We start from the raw sequence: 22047 nt of genomic DNA, 5'->3' as shown, positions 1-22047 counted from the left end.
TTTATGGAATAAACCAATACACCTTCTTTCTACTATACTAATTAATTGCTGCAAGTATTAATTTTTTTTTTGTACAAAAAATATTTTAACACATCGAGATTTTATCACATCTATCAGTTTCACCATAAGAAAAATGAATTTTATATCGACTTTCAGCTATTTTTTTCTTTAAAATGTAACGATAACCTATCCTGAAATATTTACACTAAATAGTTTGAAGCAAAATCCATGTGAACAAAAAATTTTTAGCTCTTAAATCGAATATTGTTGATGTTTTTACTACGTTTTTACTCGTTACGCTCATCCGGATAAATAACTCGGTCTTGATAATAATACGCCTATATAGCCTCAAACTTGTGACGTCACTTCAAGCCGTCAAAATCCCTACCTTTGCGCATATGTATCGAAAATAACTATTTCGGGAAAATTGCCCCTTTGCGGCCTTATGACGTAAATTACGATTATCGATAGATGTTTTAAAAAGTAAAATTTTTCTTTAAAATGAAATGAATTGTTTTGGTAATCACTCTATTTTTAATGTAAATTTGTTAAAAATTATTCAAAAACAATTTTTTTTTTACTTTTTAGTTTGATTTGCAATTAAAACATGTTTTTTAGTTTTTAGGTAGATTTCGTTAGGAATCGAACTATTGCATTAGTTCTCATGGTGGAATTTTCACCTGATTTTGCTATCATATGTCATAATTAGTCAAGTAAGTTCCAAAAATACCGTCTTAAAAAAAATTTATATATATATATATATATATATATATATATATATATATATATATATATATATATATATATATATATATATATATGGGGCATTCCATACCAACCCGTCCTACCAATGGATTTTGCAGCTCCGATTTCGCTGAAATTTGGACACTTTTTTGAACCCCTCGAAAAAAATAGTCCGATTTGGGTCTTTTTTTTCAAAATTCGTGTTTTTTAACGAATTTTCTAAACAATATATGCAAAAAATTATTCATGAAGCATTTGTTGTTTTTTTTAAATTTTTGAAAATATTACTTCCCAAGACACGAATTTTGAGCCTAGTCTCGTAAAGGGAAAATAAAGGGTCATAATTTTTTTTTAATTTTGAAATTAATTTTTTTTTGTTTTTTTTTTTTTTTACTATTTATGTATTATTGGCGGTTTTATGAGATTATATCTGAAAAAATACCATACATTACGATAATTAGCAATTAAAGTCAAAATTTTAATTTCTAGGTTTAATTGTATTTATAATTTTTACAAGGTTTTTTTTATTTTTTTTGGGGTTTAAATATTTTACAAGAATAAGTTTCAATTGAGCTAGAAATCAGTTTCATTGTAAGAGATTCATCTGTATTTGGTATAACGCAATGATACTTTTGTGCACCTGTGATAGTTTTAGCTTTAAAATAACGTATATTTAAAGTCTCCGTTGCTTTTTCATAATCTGCAGTAGTTGAATATCTTACTCCGATTTTTGGTAATTTATTTAGTTGCACAGCCCATTGATCCAATTCTTAGGGGTTTAATATTTGTTTATCAAATGGTAGTTGAAGACTAGCTCTTGCTGCAGCTCGTTTTAGTGTTCCTCCTACACTGTCACAAGGTCCTTTGCCATGGTAACTGGCAAAGAAATGCCATTCAGCATTTAACCTAAAATCTTCTTTGTGATAATATAAATTAACAAAGTTTTTGTAGTTTTTAAATTGTTGCGGAGCTCCATCTGAAAAAGTAGTAAATCTTTTTAGCAGTATCGAACAAGGACTTTATAAAATCAGTAACGATTTTGAAAAAGACGTTAACTGCAGTCGAGTCACGTATGTTACAGTCCGATATTATCACTACACTTCTGTGCAATAATTCGTTATTTTTCTTAAAATAAATAACCACTGGAAATATTGTCGACTAATCATTATTCCAGTGGAATCCTGGTACCGCATTTAGGATAACGAATTTGTAGTTCTCGGCAAAATCACAAACTACAAGAAATTCATCGGTGCCAGGAGACTCTTTGAGACATTGCATGAATATTGCTTGCGGTTTTGCAATAAAAGCATGAGGCAAAATTCTGTTATTTATTCACAAAATTCATTGATGAATTCTGATGAAACTACCGTTTCATTTTGACTTTGTTGAAACATCTATTTCAAATATCATCGATTCTTTAACCCACTTTTTCGTCTTTTTTAAATCATAAATCTGAGTTTTTTAAAAATTTTTATATTTTTTCCCGAAATTTTTATGTTAAAAATAATAACTAATATTCTAGTGTGCCAAAAAAAAAATATTGAATAAAAACTAATTTTTATTGCTATAAACTAGAAAAAAATAATTAATTTATATAATTGGCATATTAGAATACTATCAGTTATTATTTTTGACATTAAAATTTCGGTAGGAAATCGCCAATGGTACATAAATGGTTAAAAAAAAAAAAAAAAAAATTAGGAAAACGGTTGACCCTGAATGCCATCCCTGCAACTTCCCGCTCATTTCGTACTTAAGCGCTTAAAATTGCATTTATGATGTCTTTGAGCTCGAACATATAGTTTCTGTGTTATCTTGAGCTCTCCGAGCTCAAAGAGATAGCTTTCCTATGTTTTTGAGCTCTTCGAGCTCAAAAATCTTATCAAAGTTCGATAAAACACGATTTTTTTAATTTTCAAACTGCTAACTTTTAGACAAATAACTTTTGACTAAATTAACCGATTTGCACGCGGTTAGCGGAAATCGATGTAGTTTTTTGAGCTCTATAAATAATTCTGAACAAAAAAATTTCGGAGTTATTACAAAAAAACACTTCGATTTTTTTCGACAACGATATCTCACGAAGGCATCAACCGATTCTGACGCTTTTGGTGGCGATCGATGCGGGTTTCCAAGGTTAAGAGCTGATTAGTTTTTGAGGTCGATCGGTTTAGTCAATTCGGAGATATTTAAACAAAATGAAAAAAAAACAAGCAGTGCTCATTACCAGCAGGAAAGCGATGGAAACCATCAAGTTACAAGTTGGAGAACATGAGATCACATCAAAACCGTACATTCGGTACCTGGGAGTGATGCTTGATGCTCGTGATGCTTGTATGCCCTCATTTCGATTCACAGCGTGAAGAGTTGGAGAGGATCCTCAACCAGAGAATGCAACCAGATTCACTAGTGGAAGCAATGTTGTCATCAGAAGCTGCCTGGAACGCTACCAACACGTTTGCTACAGAAGTCCTCACAGACTTGCGTTCCGCCGAAAGAAGAAGAGCAAATATCAGAAGATAGAAGGAAGGAAGTTAACACCTTAGCCACCAGAAGTAAGAGCAGTAGCTAGATCCTCCTCTCACGAAGTAATGCTTGACGGCGGTGTCCATGAGGGATTAGAGGAAAGAAGAAAAGGGGTTTAGGGTTTAGTGAGTAGGGGCGTTAGCGTCGAGTTTTAGTATGACGCTGCGTCGAGTCTTCACATATCCAGGTGAAACAGCTATGTCTAGAATCCGCAGAAAGGATTCCCCCCTCTAGAAAAAAAAAACACACATACACACACACATATATACAGACGTACAGATACCATCGCGGGGGTAGTCGGGGAAGCTTCCTGAGACCTTGAAACGTCGAGATCTATTGAAAACTCAATTTTTGCAAAACGGGGTAAAACCAATAACTTCCCGATTTTTTAAAATCTTCGATTTTCTTAGCGGGAAGTTCAAAATTAATTTCAACATTAAAAAAAAATTATAACCCTTCATTTTCCCTTTACGAGACTAGGCTCAAAATTCGTTTCTTGGGAAGTAATATTTTCAAAAATTTTGAAAAAAAAATCGAAGGTCACAAACAATCTTAAAATTGCTGTTTTAAGTTTAAAATAAAAAAAAAACAATCAAATACTTGATGAATAATTTTTAAAAAAGACCCAAATCTGACTATTTTTTACTAAGTTATGGCTATTTAAAAAAAAAATCCCTGAAATCTTAGAAAATTCATATCTTCCGATTGGGTGGATGAAAAAACTTGAAAAAATTCATAAAAACCTTTTTCGAAGTGTTCAAAAAAGTGTCCAAATTTTAGCGAAATCGAAGATGCAAAATCCATTGGTAGGACGAGTTGGTATGGAATGCCCCATATATAGTAGGGTGATTCAAAAAAATCGAATATTTTTTTTTTAACTTCCGACATTGAAAAGTTGGTTCTCAGGCACCTCTTAAAAATGCTCACCAAATTTGAACTCTTAATATTGATAGGAAGATTATCCTCATCATAGTTTTACATTTTTCGTTAGTCACTTATAAAAAAGATCATATCTCATTATTAATTAATTTTTTAATCAAATCTTCATACACATTTTTGTAGAAAATTGAATGATCTACAAAAAAGATCTCATATGTGTCAGTGATTACACATATGTGATGAATTACATTAATCATTTCAAAGATATCCGAGATCAAAGTTCAGAGGATTTATCAAGAAAAAAATTTTTTTTTTTAATTTTCTACCACATTGGAAAATATGGAAAATAATCATTGTCAAATAAATATGCTATATTTTTGTAGGAAATTTAACGCTCTACAAAAAAGGTCTGATATGTTTAATTGATTACTGCAACTGTTAAAAAGATATTCGTATCCAAACCCTAATGCTTTCTGATTTTAATAATTTTTTAATAACTTTTTCAAATTTATCCATTAAATTCATGAATTTTAGATGTTTTCATAAGAATTTTAGCTCATATTAATAGAATTGAAGTTTTTAACTATTTTGAACCCTATTCATAAATGTAATTAAGCTTTACTTTTGGAAAAAGAGGATGATACGTCCGTTTTTATTACTTACAAGGAAAGGTTCCCAGGTGTCCGCCTCCGACTTTGATGCCGCTGAAATATCTTATTCTACGTCGAATTCTAAGCTACACGTATTTTTTTTTATCGGCGGAAAAAATTTTTAGGGGATAAAACCAACCCCCATAGATGACCCCCTTAAAGGGTCAACTCCAGGTTTCATATACTAGTAGCCAATATTTTTGCAAACGACCAAGTGGGTTATGATCTACACAAAAAATGATAAGAAACGTATATAAATGCGTTTTAAAAAATTTAATTTAAATCATTTTCATAATCAATTAAAATAATAAAATTTCAATAAAAAAAAACTACTGATTATATTTCAACAGAAACTCGCTACGCTCGTCCGGATAAATAACTCGGTCTTGATAAGAATGCGCCCATAGCCTCAAACTTGTGACGTCACTTCAAGCCGTCAAATCCCTACCTTTGCGCATATGTATCGAAAATAACTATTTTATATCTAGACGACATTTAATTGGATTATTGCATTGAATTGCACAGATTCCAAATTTCATCGAGTTGGCATTTATCTTTCATCCATTTGTGATTATTCTAGCTAATATTCATTGTAACTTTCAATGTAAACTCACTATAACTATTCCCGTGGCTTTCTTACAAAAATGAATAAATTTATTTTAAAATTGACATGACGAAAAAAATTTGGAATGAGCATTTAATGTTTCAGTTAAAGAAATTTTAGATGTTGAAAGGAAGTTGAAATCTACCTAGCTATGAGTGCGACGAATTTTTCTATTATTTAAAATTGTCTCAGTAACATAAATTTCTTATAGAAAATTAATTGCACATGTTTTTTACGAATTCTATTAAAATAAATGGCCAAATTTCTTTTCCACATATCAAGTATTCGGAAAATATATTCATTTTAATCTGTTACATTCCCGCGATTCCGCAATAAGAACAATTTATCGGTTATGTGATTAGCAAAAATAACATGTATGTAAAATTCTCAGTCCGTTGACTGAATAACCACATGTAATATTAAGTTTTGGAAACCTCACAATGACGTTTTTCCCGCTGCCAAAGAGACGATTGTTATAAGGAAATTTTTAGTAAATGTTATTGATGCTTCATAGACATATCCTAAATTTTATGTCTCAAGAAGTCCTAGTTTTAAACAACAACATTTTATTCTATTCTACTCATCACTCTGACACAACCTGCGAATTAAGTCAATTATCGCGAAATTCGTTTTTAGTTGACATCTAATTATCGAGAAAGAAAAATATTTAAATCGGTTGACCCTGGAGGTCATCCCTGGAATTTTCTGTTTCTCTTGAGGTTCCATCAAATTTTATGTCTGTAGGAATTGTATTTGAAGAATACGAATTTTTTTGAAAATTAACACTCCCGCACTTCTATATGGGGAAGAAATTTCATAAGATCCTATCCGAGTAAATTTCTACACCATAAATTAAAGATTCCTACAAAACTTCGAGTCCAAGCAACTATTGTTTGAAAATTAGAATTTTTTCATTGTTATTAACGTCCCCGCAATCCCTTTTGAGGTTAGAATTTGTTAAATTCCATTCTTAGCTGAACTTGACATCAGATACGAAGATTCCTACCAAATTTAGAATCTGTAGAAGTTACGGGTTGGAAATTGAAATTTTAGATTTTAACACCCACTCCCGCAATCCCTATCGGAAGTAGAATTTATTGAAATCCGTTTTGAGATGATCTCTACATGACAAATAAAAGATTCCTACTAAATTTGGAGTCTGTAGGAGCTATAGCTTGGAAATTGAAAATTTTTAACTTCCCGCTAAGAAAATCGAAGATTTTCAAAAATCGGGAAGTTATTGTTTTCACCCCGTTTTGCAAAAATCGAGTTTTCATCAGATCTCGACGTTTGAAGGTCACAGGAAGCTTCCCTGACTATCCCCGTGAGGTTGTCACGGTGTCTGTATGTGTGTGTGTGTGTGTGTGTGTGTGTGAAAGTATGTGAACCGCTTATAACTTTTGAACGGCTTGACCGATTTCATCGCGGTTGGTGCCATTTGAAAGGGCTTGACCAAACTTAGATTTTGAAAACTATTTGGACCGATTCAGATCAATAGATTTTGAGAAATCTTCAAAAAACTGAAAAAAAAATTTTTTTCAAATGTGGTTTTTTTGGAATAACTTTTAAACGGCTTTATGGTTCAATTACAAAAACTACTCAGCTCTTAACCTCAAAAAACCACGTCGATCGCCACCAGTCCGGTCAAAATCGGTTGATTCGTTCGAGAGATATCGTGAACGAAAGAAAACCGAAAAAAGTGTTTTTTCGGAATAACTCTGAAATTCCTAGCGTGATCAATTCGAAATTTGAGATTCTTTGTGAGGCTTGAAAAACTGCATCGAATGCTGCCAACCGCGTGAAAATCGGTTTATTCATTCAAAAGTTATTGCGGTTTAAAAATTCAAAAAATAGTGTCTTATCAAATCTCTATCAGACTTTTGAGCTCGAAGAGCTCAAAAGCATAGGAAAGCAATCTCTTTGAGCTCGGAGAGCTCAAAATAACCCATAAATTATATTTTTAAGCTCGAAGAGCTCAAAAACATCATTGGTGCAATTTTAAGCGCCTAAGTATGGAATTAGCGGGAAGTTGCAGGGATGGCCTTCAGGGTCAACCGTTTTCCTAATTTTTATTGTTAATACCCACCCCGCAACCTGTATTGGCCGTGGGTTGTTGTAGAATCCGCTCTTAGTTCATTTCTACATCATATATAGAAGATTCCGACCACATTTGGAGCCTGTAGGAGCATATAGTAAAAAACGGGAATTTTTCAATGTTATAGTCCCCGCAATCTCCTTTGAAAAAGAAATTTCTTGAAATCTGTTCTTAACTGACCCCTACTTAGCGAAAGGAATATTCCTGCCAAATTTCAAGTCTAGGCCTTATAGTTCCAGATATATAAGGGGTATTCCATGCCAAATCGATCACTTTTGAACTCGACAACTTTAGATTTAGCTGAAACTTTATCATTCTTTTCTACCCTTTGAAAGACATTTTTGAGAATTTTCTCAAATTTTTTTGTCCAACCCAAAAAAAGTTTTGAATTTCCCAAAAAAGTGGCTTTTTTATTTTCAAATAGCCATAACTTTTTTAAACATTGACCTTTGAGAACCTTTTTTTCTTAAAAATTTTTGTATTTGAATGAACTTTTCGAAAAAATACACAAAAAAAATTAAATATGATCAACTCTATGAAATAATCGCTTTTTTTTTAACAAAATCGTTATTTTTTCAACGTTGGCCACTTTTTTTTTTATTTTTTTTTTCTCAAAAAAAACTTCAATTAATTTGACAACTATTCCCGCTCATCCTGGGCAGGGCCGATTTTTTTTTATATTCTTTTTATTTGATTGAAAAAAAAAATTTTTATTATTTCAGAAAATTTGACAATGTTTTTTTCAATTTTTCATCCGGTAAAACTACGAAAAAAATTTTTTTTTGTATTTTTCGTCAATTATTCTTGTAGGAAATTTAATTCTCTACAAAAAAGTACTGAGGTAGTTTCTTCGTAATCTTAACGAGTAAAAAATTATTGAGCTTTAAATACTCGCACAAAAGAAAATTTGAACGAAAATAGTTTCAAAGCAACTTTTCGAAAACTTTTTTGGTAACTGCATGTATTTATTTCAAAATTTATCCAACTAGACTGTTTATAATATAATTAACACATGTCTTTTGGTGAAGTATTAACTGTGAATTATGAATAATTTTTCTCATTACAATTTGGATATTTTTTCCTATGAGCGAGATTTTTTAAAATTGAACTTGAATTTCATTACGGAATCTGAATCAAGAGAAAGCTAGTACTTCCGGATGTATACTGAATTTAATTTTTTTATTTAAGAACATGTAGGACAGGTAGGACAGGTGAATATTTAAATTTTGAACATGATGCTGAGACGCTTTTTGACCGAATGAAAAATCATGAAACTTTGCAGGAGTACGTAAATAGAAGTCCTTCGTGAATTGATTCTTTTATTTTTAAATTTAATCATTAAAAAAAAAAATGATAAATAAACAGGTAGAGTTCGTGCGTAAAACTGCCTTATCTCAGGAGTCATCACATATTTAAGTAAATAGGCTTGACTATAAAGAAATTGTTAATAAACATACAACCAATATAATCTTTGAGACTGATTTAATTTTTTGGTTATTTCTTATTTTAGTTTATATGACTTATAAGTCATATTTATTAAAATGCAGCTAGGTTAGGGTAAAAAACTAATTGTCAACAAAAAATTTAATTTACTATATATCTTCATGTAGGCCGCAAGAGAGTGCTAAAAATAAATTATCTAGTTTAATTTTTTTAAGCAGTGGTTAGAGTATTTACAAAGTCTGGTAATCTCCTTCAGTGTATTTTACATGTGGTTCAGATAAACAAACCGATATATTAAATTATCATTTGTTGTCACTGGTCCAGACTGAATTACCGATATCAGACTGTATACCATGTTTTTAAGAAAAAAATATAAATTACATAATCAAATACTTTGAAACAGAAAATGTGATACAACATGGATTCTAAAATCATATCTGATTAAATTTTCTTTTATTGCGAGTATTTAAAGCTTAATAACCTTTTACTTGTTAGGATTACGAAAAAACTACCTCAGTACTTTTTTGTAGAGAAATAAATTTCCTACAAGAATAATTGACGAAAAATACAAAAAAAAATTTTTTTCTTAGTTTTACCAGATGAAAACGTAAATAAAATTTTTTTACGTGTTATTTAAATGAGAAAATAAAAATTCATTGAGCTTCATGAACAATTGAGATATCAAGCTGCGCTTTGGAGAGAATTTTTTTTATACCTTAGAGAAGTTTTTGAGACAGCAGCACTTGAAAAAAAAAAATAAAAATGTTTTATTCGGACCACTAATAAATATATATGTATATATATATATATATATATATATATTAGGGCGTTTCAAAAAAAAAAAAAATTTTTTTTTTTTCGGAACCAGGCTCAAAAGTTTCGTTTGGATGCCAAAATAAGCCCCTGAAAATATGAGCCCTTAATATTAATATTAAAGTTGTCCGTCTCGCACTTTTCGATTTCCCATAAGAATAATACAGGAAAAAAAATTTTTTTTTGTTCTGATTTTTGTAACTAATGACCCATCAATTGCGCTGCACTTTCCATCAAATATTTTTGTAGAGAATTGAACGCTCTACAAAAAAGTTCTGAAATCATTTTTTGATTAATCAACTCATTCAAAAGTTATTCAAGGTCAAAGTTAAATTCATTATCAATTTAGCCGTTTTTCTGAATGATTTGGCAAAAATATTTTTTTTAGAAAAAATGTTCCCCAAATATTTCATAAAATACTAATTAGACTTCTGAGGATTGTTAACCAATATTTTTCGCTATGTGATAAAGATAGACGAAGTACATAAAACAATTTATCAATGACAGATAGCTCTATAGATTTAAAATATCTCGTTTTTGAAAATTTGTATCAATCGTTTCATTGAGATCAATTTTTTTAAACTGATTTTTAATTGAATAACAGTCTTAAAATTTCAACTTAAACATTTCATGATAAGATAAATCAGGAATGTTCAGAATATTTCAATACGTTGATAGTCACTAATGATGTAGCTGAACGAGGTGTTGCTTTGCACGGAAAAAAGAAAACTCGAAAAATTACAGTATATAATGCAACGTGGCGCTTCGTGATGAAAACTGGAAAAATTACAGTTTCAGATTGTAATTATTACTGGTTTTATAAGAATTACATTATAGAATGTAATATTTATATTGAAAGCTCTGAATATTAAATTTAAAAATTGAATTTAGAAAAATGTTATTTCGAACTGTAATTTTTCTAGTTTTGATTACGACGGGACCGATTTTACATTTTATACTGTAATTTTTCGAGTTTTCTTTTTTCCGTGTGATTGAGGAATACAACAATTACCTCACAAAAGTTGAGTAACAACTGCAATACTTATTGTAAGTAGTTCGCGAACATCAGCGGAGATATCCCAATTACAATAAGACAACTTCAGCAAGATCAATTTCATGTAAATGTGTAAAAATCATTTTTAAACAAAAAAAAAAAAATTGAATTTATGAGAAGTAATACATTTGTTATAAGTTTTGAGTAATTAATTTATAATATTTGGTAGTCATGAATACATATATGTTATATAAAATCACTTGTCTGTTCGTCTGAATTATGAAAACGCAGAAACACGAATAAATCTTCAGGCCATGAATAAAATTTAACTTATTTTTATGCGCAATCTATTTAAAAATAATTTTTCAATAAAATTACAGCAATCTTTGATGACAAAAGATAATAGTTTTATATTTTTAAACTCTAAGAGCTTAGAAATAAACTTTCCATTCATTTTGAGAACTTGAAACTAATAAATTTCGGAAGATTATAAAGAAAACAGCTGAATTGATAATGAATTGAACTTTGACCTTGAATAACTTTTGAATGAGTTGATTAATCGAAAAATGATTTTAGAACTTTTTTGTAGAACGTTCAATTCTCTACAAAAATATTTGATGGAAATCGCAGAGCAATTGATGCTTCATTAGTTACAAGATTCAGAACAAAAAAAAAAATTTTTTCCTGTGTTATTCTTATGGGAAATCGAAAAGTGCGAGGCGGACAACTTTAATATTAAAATTAAGGGCTCATAATTTCAGGGGCCTGTTTTGGCATCCAAACAAAACTTTTGAGCCTGGTTCCGAGAAAAAAAAAATTTTTTTTTTTAACTTCCCGCTAAGAAAATCGAAAATTTTCAAAAATCGAGAAGTTATTGTTTTCACCCCGTTTTGCAAAAATCGAGTTTTCATCAGATCTCGACGTTTGAAGGTCACAGGAAGCTTCCCTGACTATCCCCGCGAGGTTGTCACGGTGTCTGTATGTATGTATGTGTGTGTGTGTGTGTGTGTTTTTTTTTTTTTTTTTTTTTTTTTATCTTAGGGGAGGGAATCCTTTTTACGGATTCCAGGCATAGCTGTTCGGCCTGGATATGTGGCGACTCGACGTAGCGTCATACTAAAACTCGACGCTAACGCCCCTACCCACTAAACCCTAAACCCCTTTTCTTCTTTCCTCTAATCCCTCATGGAAACCGCCATCAGGCATTACTTCGTGAGGGGAGGAATTAGCTGCCGCTCTTCCTTCTGGTGGCTAAGGTGTTATTTTTCCTTCCTTCTAGTTTCTGTCATTTGCCCTTTTTCTTTCAATGGAACGCAGCTCTGTAAGCACTTCGGTGGTAAACGTGCTTGTGGCGTTCCAGGCAGCTTCGGATGACAGCATTTCTTCTACTATTGACTCTGGTGTGATTTTCTTGTTCAGGATCTTCTCTAACTCATCACGCTGTGGGTTAAAACGAGGGCACTCAAAGAAAACGTGCTCCGCATTTTCAGCAACTCTTGAGCAAGACGGACACTCTGGGAAATTATCGTGCTTAAAGCGATAAAGGTACTCCCGGAAACAGCCGTGTCCTGACAACATCTGGGTCAGATAGTAGTTGGCCTCGCCGTGATTCCGGTTAAGCCAAACGTCAATCCTTGGTATGAGACGGTGTGTCCATCTCCCTGTTGTCGCGGCGTCCCACTGCGATTGCCATCGTGCGATGCTGTTCTGCCGTTCTTTAGCTCTGAGTTCCTCGGCACTTTGTGCGGTTGTCCTCTTTCGTTGGTAAAGGTTACGTCTTTCCTCAGCTAGGACTCTGAGCGGCAAAATTCCGGAAATGACACACACTGCTTCCTCTGATATTGTTCGAAAGGCGCTGGCTACTCTTAGCGCGCTCAGTCGGTAAACTGGACATGCTTTCCTCCATGATTCTTGGATCTCAAGTGCGTCGGCCCAAATGGATATACCATATGTGAGGACCGATGTAACTACTGATGATAGCAATGACCTCCTTGTCTGCTTCGGGCCACCGATGTTGGGCATCAATCGTACTAGGTTGGCTACTACTGCTGATGCTTTGGTGGTCACGTGTTCAACTTGTTGTTTAAAGTTAAGTCGGGCATCGAGCATCACTCCCAGATATCGAATGAATGGTTGGGATGTGATTTCTTGGTCTCCGACGTTTAGATTGATCGTTTCCACCACTTTTCTGCTAGTGATAAGTACAGCCTCGGTCTTCTGTTTAGCCAGTTGTAAATTTACTGTGTCCATCCACTGGTTAATTCGCTCAAAGGTGATAGCGAACATATGTTTTATCTCATCAAGATGCTTGGCGACTATTACTACGGCTACGTCGTTCGCGTACGCTACCAGTTTGACGTTTCTTGGTAGTTTCAGTCTCAGCAATCCGTTGTACATGACATTCCAGAGAAGTGGACCGAGAACAGAACCCTGCGGTACACCTCCAGTAACATCATACTCCTTTGGACCATTCTTCGTGTCATATCTCAGGACTCTATCTGTGAAGTAGCTAGCGACTATCCTTCGTAGGTATCCTGGTACGTTTATCTCTTGAAGGGCTTGCATGATGCAATCCCAGTTGGCGGAGTTGAAGGCATTTTTTATGTCTAAAGTTGCCACCAGGCAATATTTCTTCGTTCCCCCCTTCCATCTGGTACCGGCGATTGCGTCTTTGGCTATACCGACAACCAGGTTGATCGTCCTTTCCGAAATCCGTACTGATTGTCTGCCAAGAGTGGATCGACAACTGCTTCTATCCTTTGGTGGATTATACGTTCTAGTATCTTACCGGCTGTATCCAGCATGCAGAGTGGACGATAAGATGACGGTTCTTCCGGTGGCTTTTTCCCTTTAGGAAGTAGTACCAGCCGTTGTTGTTTCCACTTCCGAGGAAAAATCCCTTCCTTCAAGCAGATGTTGTAGACGTCGAGGAATAACGCTGGCGCTGCTTTAATAGATGTTTTCAAGGCAATATTAGGGATTCCGTCCAATCCCGGTGCTTTATTATTCCCGACGCGGTTACAAGCTTCCATTAGTTCTTCTTTCGTGACAGGTGGAATATCATTCAGTTCGTCCTGTGTCAACAGATAGTTGAAAACGCGCTGTCGTGGAAACAGCGCAGTCACGATCTTCTGTAAGAGTTGAGGACACGTAGGAGACGGCATTGGCTGATATTTCAGGTGTGCCATGACTACCTTGTAAGGTCTACCCCACAAGTCTTTGTCCACCTCGTTGATTAGCTCTTTCCAGCAGTTCTTCTTGCTATCCTTGATGGCTTTGTTTAAATGTCGACGAGCTTTCTTGTATTCTGCGACTAGTTCCGCTGAGTCAGGCCGCCGATAACCACGCTGAGATATTCTTCTTTTCTTGAGACACTCTTTCCGTAGGAAGCTGATGTGTTCGTTCCACCAGTGCACCGAAGGTCTTTGGTTCATGCCCCGTTTACGGGGCATGCAGGTGTCGCAAGCCTGGGTCACTCTCTTCATCAAGTCCTTGGTCATTTCTTCTGCAGATCCAGTAGTAAGCGGTTCACTATTTAGGGCAGCTACTAGAGCACCTGGGTCAAAGGATTTCACCTTCCACCCAACGATGTCAAGTTTCTTAGCCGGTCTTCTAGGATTCTGGTCCTTTGATACTTCCCAGAGAATCGCATTGTGATCGCTGGCCGTGTAGATCTCCATCACCTTCCAGTCGTAGTTTCCTCTGATGAGGCTGCTGCTGACAAAAGTAAGATCCACAATAGAACTTGCGTCTCCTTTAGTGTACGTCGGCGCATCGCCGCTGTTTAACAATACTACATCTAACGTAGAAAAAGCTTCCAGTAGTTCTTTACCTCGAGCGTTGGTGTGTTTGCTGCCCCATTCCACTGCCCAGGCGTTGAAGTCTCCAGCTATTGCCACTGGGTAGTACTGCTTCGCGTCCTCCGTCAGTCGATCCAGAAAGTCCATGAATTCAACAATAGTGAGGCTAGGTGGTGCGTAGCAGCTGTAAAAGCGGATGCCATCTACCGATGCTGCTACAAAGCCGGCGCTGCCATTCGTTACGACACTCTGGAAGGGGAGCTTGCGACAGGACCATATGACAGCTTTTTTGGTGTAGTCAGTTTCCCATGGTTGGCCGCCGAGGTGTTTATACGGTTCCGATATAAGCACAAGGTCAAGCTTCTGTTCACGTACTGTCTGCATGAGCAAATCATGTGCCGCTTCAAAGTGGTTGATGTTTAGCTGCAGTATTCTCATTTTCGTTTATCAGTTATCTTCTTGAGTGCCTCTTGGTATACTGGGCATCTGCTTGTGCCGGCATGATGGGCGTTATTCTCTGTACCGGTCGACTTCACTTATGCACTGAACCGCACGGTGTCCAAAATGCCAGCATTTATAACATCGGACTGGTCTTAGTACTGTTCTAATACGACAATTGGTCCAGCCGATCCTAATCTGGCCGTGTTCTCCTACCACTTTCTGCGCTACCGTTGCTGCCAGAGTCACCGACGCAATTTGCGTTCTGCTACGTAAGACCTTACGAATTTTAATGGCCTCTACTGTTATACCACAATCGTTTCCAGCTGCCTCTTGCAAAGCTGTTAGAATGTCATCTTTAGTTGTAGTATCGTCAATATCGCGAATTTCCAGGTCTTCTTCAGGTCCTGTACTAATGACATTTGCGTCCTCCTTAAGTATTCCCGCGATAGTCTTCTGCAGGTCTTTACCTCTATCACTACTGCCTTTCGACAGCGTGATGAGAATGTTCCCTGTCGTGGTCCTGCGTATCTTCTCGACTGTGTTGCGGACCTGATCTGGGCGAACGTCCGCCTTGATCCGTGTAAGTATTTCAGAATACTTATCTTTGTTCGCTGGACGGATAATAAGTGCCTCCGGTCTCGTTGCTGTTCTTCTTGGCTTCTGGTTCGGCTTCGGTGAAGGCACCAGAGGTTTTTCTGGGGGCAGTTTCTTGCGCTCCTTCTTGTCCTTTCTGGACTGCACCTTTTCCCAGCCTGGCTTCTTGTTCTGTTCACAAGAGTTTTGTGGAAGATCCTTAACCACTTCCTGCTTCTTGATGGGATGACCAGGTCCAACGTCTTTCAGCTTCTTGGGAGTATGAAAAGCTCCGCCATCGGGAGAACGAATTTTTCTTTTCAACTTCCTCAGGATGCGGCCGTCTTGGTCAAAGGATTCAGTCTCTGCCATTGTGATAGTTTCACTTTCTTCTTCAGCGACTGATTCTCCGTCACCTTCGGCTCCAGTGTCCATCGCTTCTTCAACAACCACTTGACTATTTCTCTCCGATGTAGCACAAGGGGTGCGGTGTAATGATGAGCGCCATTCTTCGTCCAGTTTCTTGAATCTTCCAAGAGCATTGACTACACCGGTTGTCTTGGTCTTTATCTTCTTGTGGATATTGACCTTAGTTTGGATAAACTCTTGCAGCTCAATGGTCAGCTTCTCAAGGCGCTCCAACGCTTGCGTTCTCTTCATGTCAGCGCTTGCTTCAATCGCTGCTTGTTGAGCATGAAGCCCGTTTCTATTCTTGTTTGTTTCCTGTAACTTACTCATACTTTTTTAATTTACCAGCGCATCGTACGGAGTGGAGCGGGTTGCCATAACTAGGAACGGGTGTACCCTCGGAGATAGTACTCCTACCCCAGTTCCCTGAGGCCTAGCCGACACTTAGCCAGTCCCGGAATACACGGACGGACTAGACTCGCTCGGAGCGGTGAAGATTCCGATCTCTAACACTCACTGCGTACTTCCTGATCAAAGCCCGAAGTGGCTGGCTCCTGATCCACTGCTGCAACTTACACCTCAGTAGAGCAAGCTCACATCAGCCGTGGCCTGCATCGTCGGAAACTACGATACAGGTTCCGGTCACTCCCAGTGGGTCACAGCAGAGAACGATCGTCTTGTTAGGTCAGTTAGTGCGACCAACCCATTAAAAGGGAGTTTTGTCCACGGGAGCGTATTTTGTTTGGTTATTTTGCTTGACTCCTACCCGCTGTACCTCATCAACTAAGAGATTAAGTGTCATCCAAGGACAGCGAGCGTTCTCCCATCCGCTCGGGGAGACGCGCCCGGTAGCAGTATCTCTTCTGCCCCGAGTGTGTGTGTGTGTGTGTGTGTGTGTGTGTGTGTGTGTGTGTGTGTGTGTGTGAAAGTATGTGAACCGCTTATAACTTTTGAACGGCTTGACCGATTTCATCGCGATTGGTGCCATTCGAAAGGGGTTGACTGAACTTAGATTATGAAAACTATTTGGACCGATTCAGATCAATAGATTTTGAGAAATCTTCAAAAAACTGAAAAAAAAAATTTTTTCAAATGTGGTTTTTTTGGAATAACTTTTAAACGGCTTAAAGGTTCAATTCCAAAAACTAATCAGCTCTTAACCTCAAAAAACCACGTCGATCGCCACCAGTCCGGTCAAAATCGGTTGATTCGTTCGAGAGATATCGTGAACGAAAGAAAACCGAAAAAAGTGTTTTTTCGGAATAACTCTGAAATTCCTAGTGTGATCAATTCGAAATTTAAGATTCTTTGTGAAGCTTGAAAAACTGCATCGAATGCTTCTAACCACGTAAAAATCGGTTTATTCATTCAAAAGTTATTGCGGTTTAAAAATTCAAAAAATAGTGTCATCAAATCTCTATCAGACTTTTGAGCTCGAAGAGCTTTAAAGCATAAGAAAGCAATCTCTTTGAGCTTGGAGAGCTCAAAATAACCCATAAATTGTATTTTCGAGCTCGAAGAGCTCAAAAACGTCATTGGTGCAATTTTAAGCGCCTAAGTATGGAATTAGCGGGAAGTTGCAGGGATGGCCTTCAGGGTCAACCGTTTTCCTAATTTTTTTTTTTGAAACGCCCTATAATATATATATACTAGCTGACCCGGCAAACGTTGTTTTGCCATGTGAATAATTTCTAGAGAATTTCTAGTGTAGAAAAAAAATTACTAATTTATTGGAAGTGTATAAGGATGTGGAATATGAGTGAAAAAGGCCTGGAGCGCTGTGAACGATGAGGGAATGTTGTTTAAAAATAACAAAACACCAAACATTAATTGTTTTAATTTATAAAAAGTAATAATTATTTATATAATTAATTAATTACATAATATTAATCTCTTAATGCTGCAGCGTGAACAATATTTTTTGTTAGCCCGTCTTTACAAACTAACAAGCTAATACAAACAAACTTGATGGTTTACCCACTCGAGAGCATGCAACGTACAATTGTCCGTGTGAAAAACATGGTGTGCTCAAATCTAAGCCACAAACAGACATTGTTTGGCCTTGGCATTTATTAATAGTCATTGCAAATGCCAATCTAATCGGAAATTGAATTGGCACATCTGTGGGTATAATAGGTATTCGTGGTATCAATATATTTTCACCTCGAAACTTGCCATTTAAAATGGTGCCTTCGATAACGTTTTTCATTAATTTTTTAATGACTAATCGCGTACCGTTGCATAGCCGTGGCGGGCTCAAATTACGAAGCAAAATAATTGGAGATCCAACCTTCAATTGTAAGTTATGTGGTGGCATGCCTGGCAAATCTAGTGAGTTCAAAAACTCTGTTGGAAAATTTACAGCTTCAGTGTCATCGCAAACTGTATCAATAGATTTATATCATACCAAGTCCCCTGGCAATAACTGTTGTATCTTCAGATTTAAAATGTCAACGTCCACATTTTTTGCAGCTAACATTGCTCTTTCTGCAAGCCACTCGAGATTTATGTAATTCGTGTGTACATCGGGAAATATTTGTTCAATGAGAGCATCTTGCGAATCAATGATTGTGCAGAAATCATTCGCTAATTTTATGTATCCAGTTTCAGCTATAGTGACTTTTCCATCGCCGATATCTAAGAGTTGTTTTGAGAATGTTTCAGCGGATGGATCTTGAAGCATTTCAACGCGCATATTTACTTTCAGCTGTACTATTTCAACATTACGCCACAATGTCGATGATTTTAAGCAGGCGTTGATTTCATCAGCGTATGCTGAACGTGGAATGACGGGAAGTGTTTGTCTGAAGTCACCTGAAAGGACTAACAGAGTGCCACCAAATAGTTTGTCGTTGTTTTTAATATCTTTCAATGTCCTGTTCAACGCCTCAAGCGAATGTTTGTGTGCCATGGTACATTCATCCCAGATGATAATTTTACACTGTTTCAGCACTGTGGCTATGGACGATTGTTTTTTTATGTTGCACACTGCGTCAGGGTTATTTTGAATATTTATTGGTAGCTTAAATACTGAATGAGCTGTTCTGCCTCCATCCAATAAAGTTGCTGCAATGCCCGATAATGCAACGGCCAATGCGATGCCATTATTGGATCGTATTTTGGCGAGAATTAGCGAAATAAGGAATGTCTTGCCAGTTCCACCTGGTGCATCTAAAAAGAAGAACCCACCTTGTCCTGCTGAAACTGCGAGCATAATGCGGTCGTAAATGGTTCTTTGTTCCTCATTCATTAGTGGGACATTGCGAGTAACAATCGCCGCCGTTTCTACAGTGTTGTTCTGCATTTCACGATTCATTTCAGTATTCATTAAATCAGTTGCACCTCGATTTGGCGAATTCATACCGAAATGACTGAGTGGTAAGTTGGCAATGATAATCCAAAGATCCTCAATAGCAATCAATGCTTCATTGTACATATCGTCGCTGAATTTTATCGCAAAATGTGGGCATGAAGTAATCCTCGCTTTTGCCACTCAACCGAATACAGCCAGCAACGTGTGGGACCGAATACATGTGATTTAGTAATAAAATTTATTAATGACTTCAGCTTTTGTCTAAACACACGTGCTGTAATGTCATGACGATGTATTGCATTTTGGCCAGGCAACAGCAAAGATGTAATCTCTGGCCATTTTGGATTACATGTGAACGTGATAAATAAACACGGTCGCCCATATTCGCGTACGGAAGTCAGATTATCCTGTATATACTCTTGCATATGACGTGGACTGCCTACGTACGATGATGGTAGAATTACAGAGTTACCAATTTCGGCGGCGTCGGCGTTGTTGACAATAGCGTCTCGTTCTTGTTTGTTTCGGCTCCTGTAATAATATATTCATAAATATTAATGTTAAGTTAATTGCGTTTAATAATTTAATTGTTTTGTTAAAAGTGTAATAATCAAATTCATAATAAATGAAGTACCTGATACGGGATCTCGTTATTTAATATTTATGCTATATCCGTCTTGTCCCTTCCAGAAGATTAGCGGATATTGGAGACCGTCATATGAACGGTGTGTATCAGCAATGAACTGAAGATTATTATTTCTCCTACGAATCACAATTTCTCGTGCACCTGTACGATCGCCAACCATGATTCCAGCAACGTCGTCAGCAACAGGTGCATTGAATCTACGAATGTGTTCTCCAGCTGGTGTTTTATCAGGATTAATAACAATAGCGTGTTTATCGCTTTCTAATTTGTGCATGTGGGATTTGAATATTTTCAACAATTCATTATGCTCATTCAATAGAGCATCCAGCTCGCTGACGATGCGTCTAGCAAAGAATGAATCAAGGTTATTGTAGCCAAAACGTGCATCCACCCGATTGGCTAGTGCGCTTCCGGAGTCCTCGCCGCCCATAAAGTAGATTTGTAAAAATTTATGTGGTTCGTTTGGCATTGGCAGCAATGAGCCTATTTTATGATAAACTTGGCCTCTGATTTTAAGTGTAGAATTGTATTGTTGACCATTTGCATTAGTGGTAGTTTTCCAATTACAGCACTAGAGCGCATAATGCGGCATTGTGCGCAGCTTCGAGTGTTCCAATAACAGCAACGCTTCACACAGTTGAACACTCAAAAAACCTTTGCTCGCGGATGTGATGCGTAAGAGTTACCAACGAGTCTACATAAAATTAAAAATATTTTTAGTAGATTTTATAAAAATCTAACTATTGCAGCCGTCCTCGTGGCGCAACTTTTAAAAAATTTAGCCATTTTCTGACTTAGTTTGTCAAGCTGAGTCAGAAAATATATATAGTTCAAAAGTTTATATATGTATGTATTTATATATATATTTATACGATATAACGCGGCTTGTCAGCACGATAGCGTTTTCAATTTATGACCGATTCTTCTCAAACTCAGCATGCTTTATCTATCGATCAAGACCAAGGTTAAGTTCGAAGATGAGCTTAATCGGGCGAGTAATTTGGAAATGACAGGATTTTGAAATTTTGAAAATCGTAAAAATTGATGTTTTTACTACTTCAACTTGGTATAATTACTGAACTAGACTAGATATTGAAATTCGGTAAAATGCATCGTAAAGCTCTTTTAATAAGCTTCAATTTTCACTACTTAGAAGTGGTAGTAGCCTCAATATTACTCCTTTTAGAGTTCGTTTAATGAAACTGTTTTAATGTTGCAGCCGTTTTAGAATTATTGTCTACATCATAGCTTAATCATGATGTAAATTCAATAATTACGATATTGATCAGTCTTTCGTGTAATGTTTTCGGGTAGGTTGTCAGTAAATATGTCACAAATTAGTTCTAACCATTGTTTTCTTCAACTAAAATTTTATCTGGTTGCAAAATTCTGATTAACTTGAAAACTGTTGTTTCTAAGCAGTTACTTAAAATTTGGACATTTATAATTCAAATCTTATAATCTGTGCAATTCTTTGGTAAATATTTGAGAAACTTTTTCTTCTCAAGATAATTTTTTTTCCAAAATTTGTTGTAAATAGTTTTAAATTTATTATTGAATTTTGTTTTTAATTCATGAATTAAGTTATACATTATCAGTGTTATTATATTATTTTATTAAAAATCAATTTTTTTTATTTGAAAAATCTACTTCCATTTCGGCTGCCGAACGGCCTTTTTTTTGTATTGAGTTGGTATAATTAACGTTTATCTTATTTTCTATCAAATTTTATTATTTTTGACAGTTGTAAGTGTATTTTATTATTATTGATAAATAATTATTATTGCAATAAAATTAAATATATACAATAAAACAAATTATATTTAACTATTATATTTTCAATTCTAATATTTAATTATGGATGACTAACTTAAACGAATTTATATTCTTTTTATTATTTTATCTTTATAAAATGAAATCGTTTTTTAGATTTTTATATTTGTAAGCATTGTCATGATGTGATTGATGGTTTTGAATTAGCCGCTTAACATGAATGTTTCCAAAGATTTTAAAGATTTAAATATACAGGTAAACAAATATTTAGATTTTTAGATTGCCAAACTTTCGAATTTTTGTTCAAAACTTGAAGCAATACCAACGCAATCTACTGCTGCATTT

The 22047-nt window shown here is 35.5% G+C and overlaps 1 protein-coding gene and 1 long non-coding RNA gene across 7 annotated transcripts in view; both read left to right on the top strand.

Annotated features, from left to right (window-relative positions):
* Window positions 1–22047, top strand: part of LOC123269802 (insulin-like receptor) — a 127871-nt gene that overhangs the window by 46293 nt on the left and 59531 nt on the right. The window lies entirely within an intron of this gene.
* LOC123269806 lies at window positions 1340–20629 on the top strand. The gene is made up of 3 exons (XR_006510469.1): window positions 1340–1350; window positions 12519–12523; window positions 20479–20629. It is a non-coding gene; the product is annotated as an uncharacterized LOC123269806 (long non-coding RNA).

The sequence above is a fragment of the Cotesia glomerata genome, linkage group LG7 (assembly GCF_020080835.1).
Source record: "Cotesia glomerata isolate CgM1 linkage group LG7, MPM_Cglom_v2.3, whole genome shotgun sequence".
Lineage (NCBI taxonomy): Eukaryota > Metazoa > Arthropoda > Insecta > Hymenoptera > Braconidae > Cotesia > Cotesia glomerata.
Note: the sequence above shows the minus strand (reverse complement) of the source record. Positions and strands in the feature narration are given on the sequence as shown.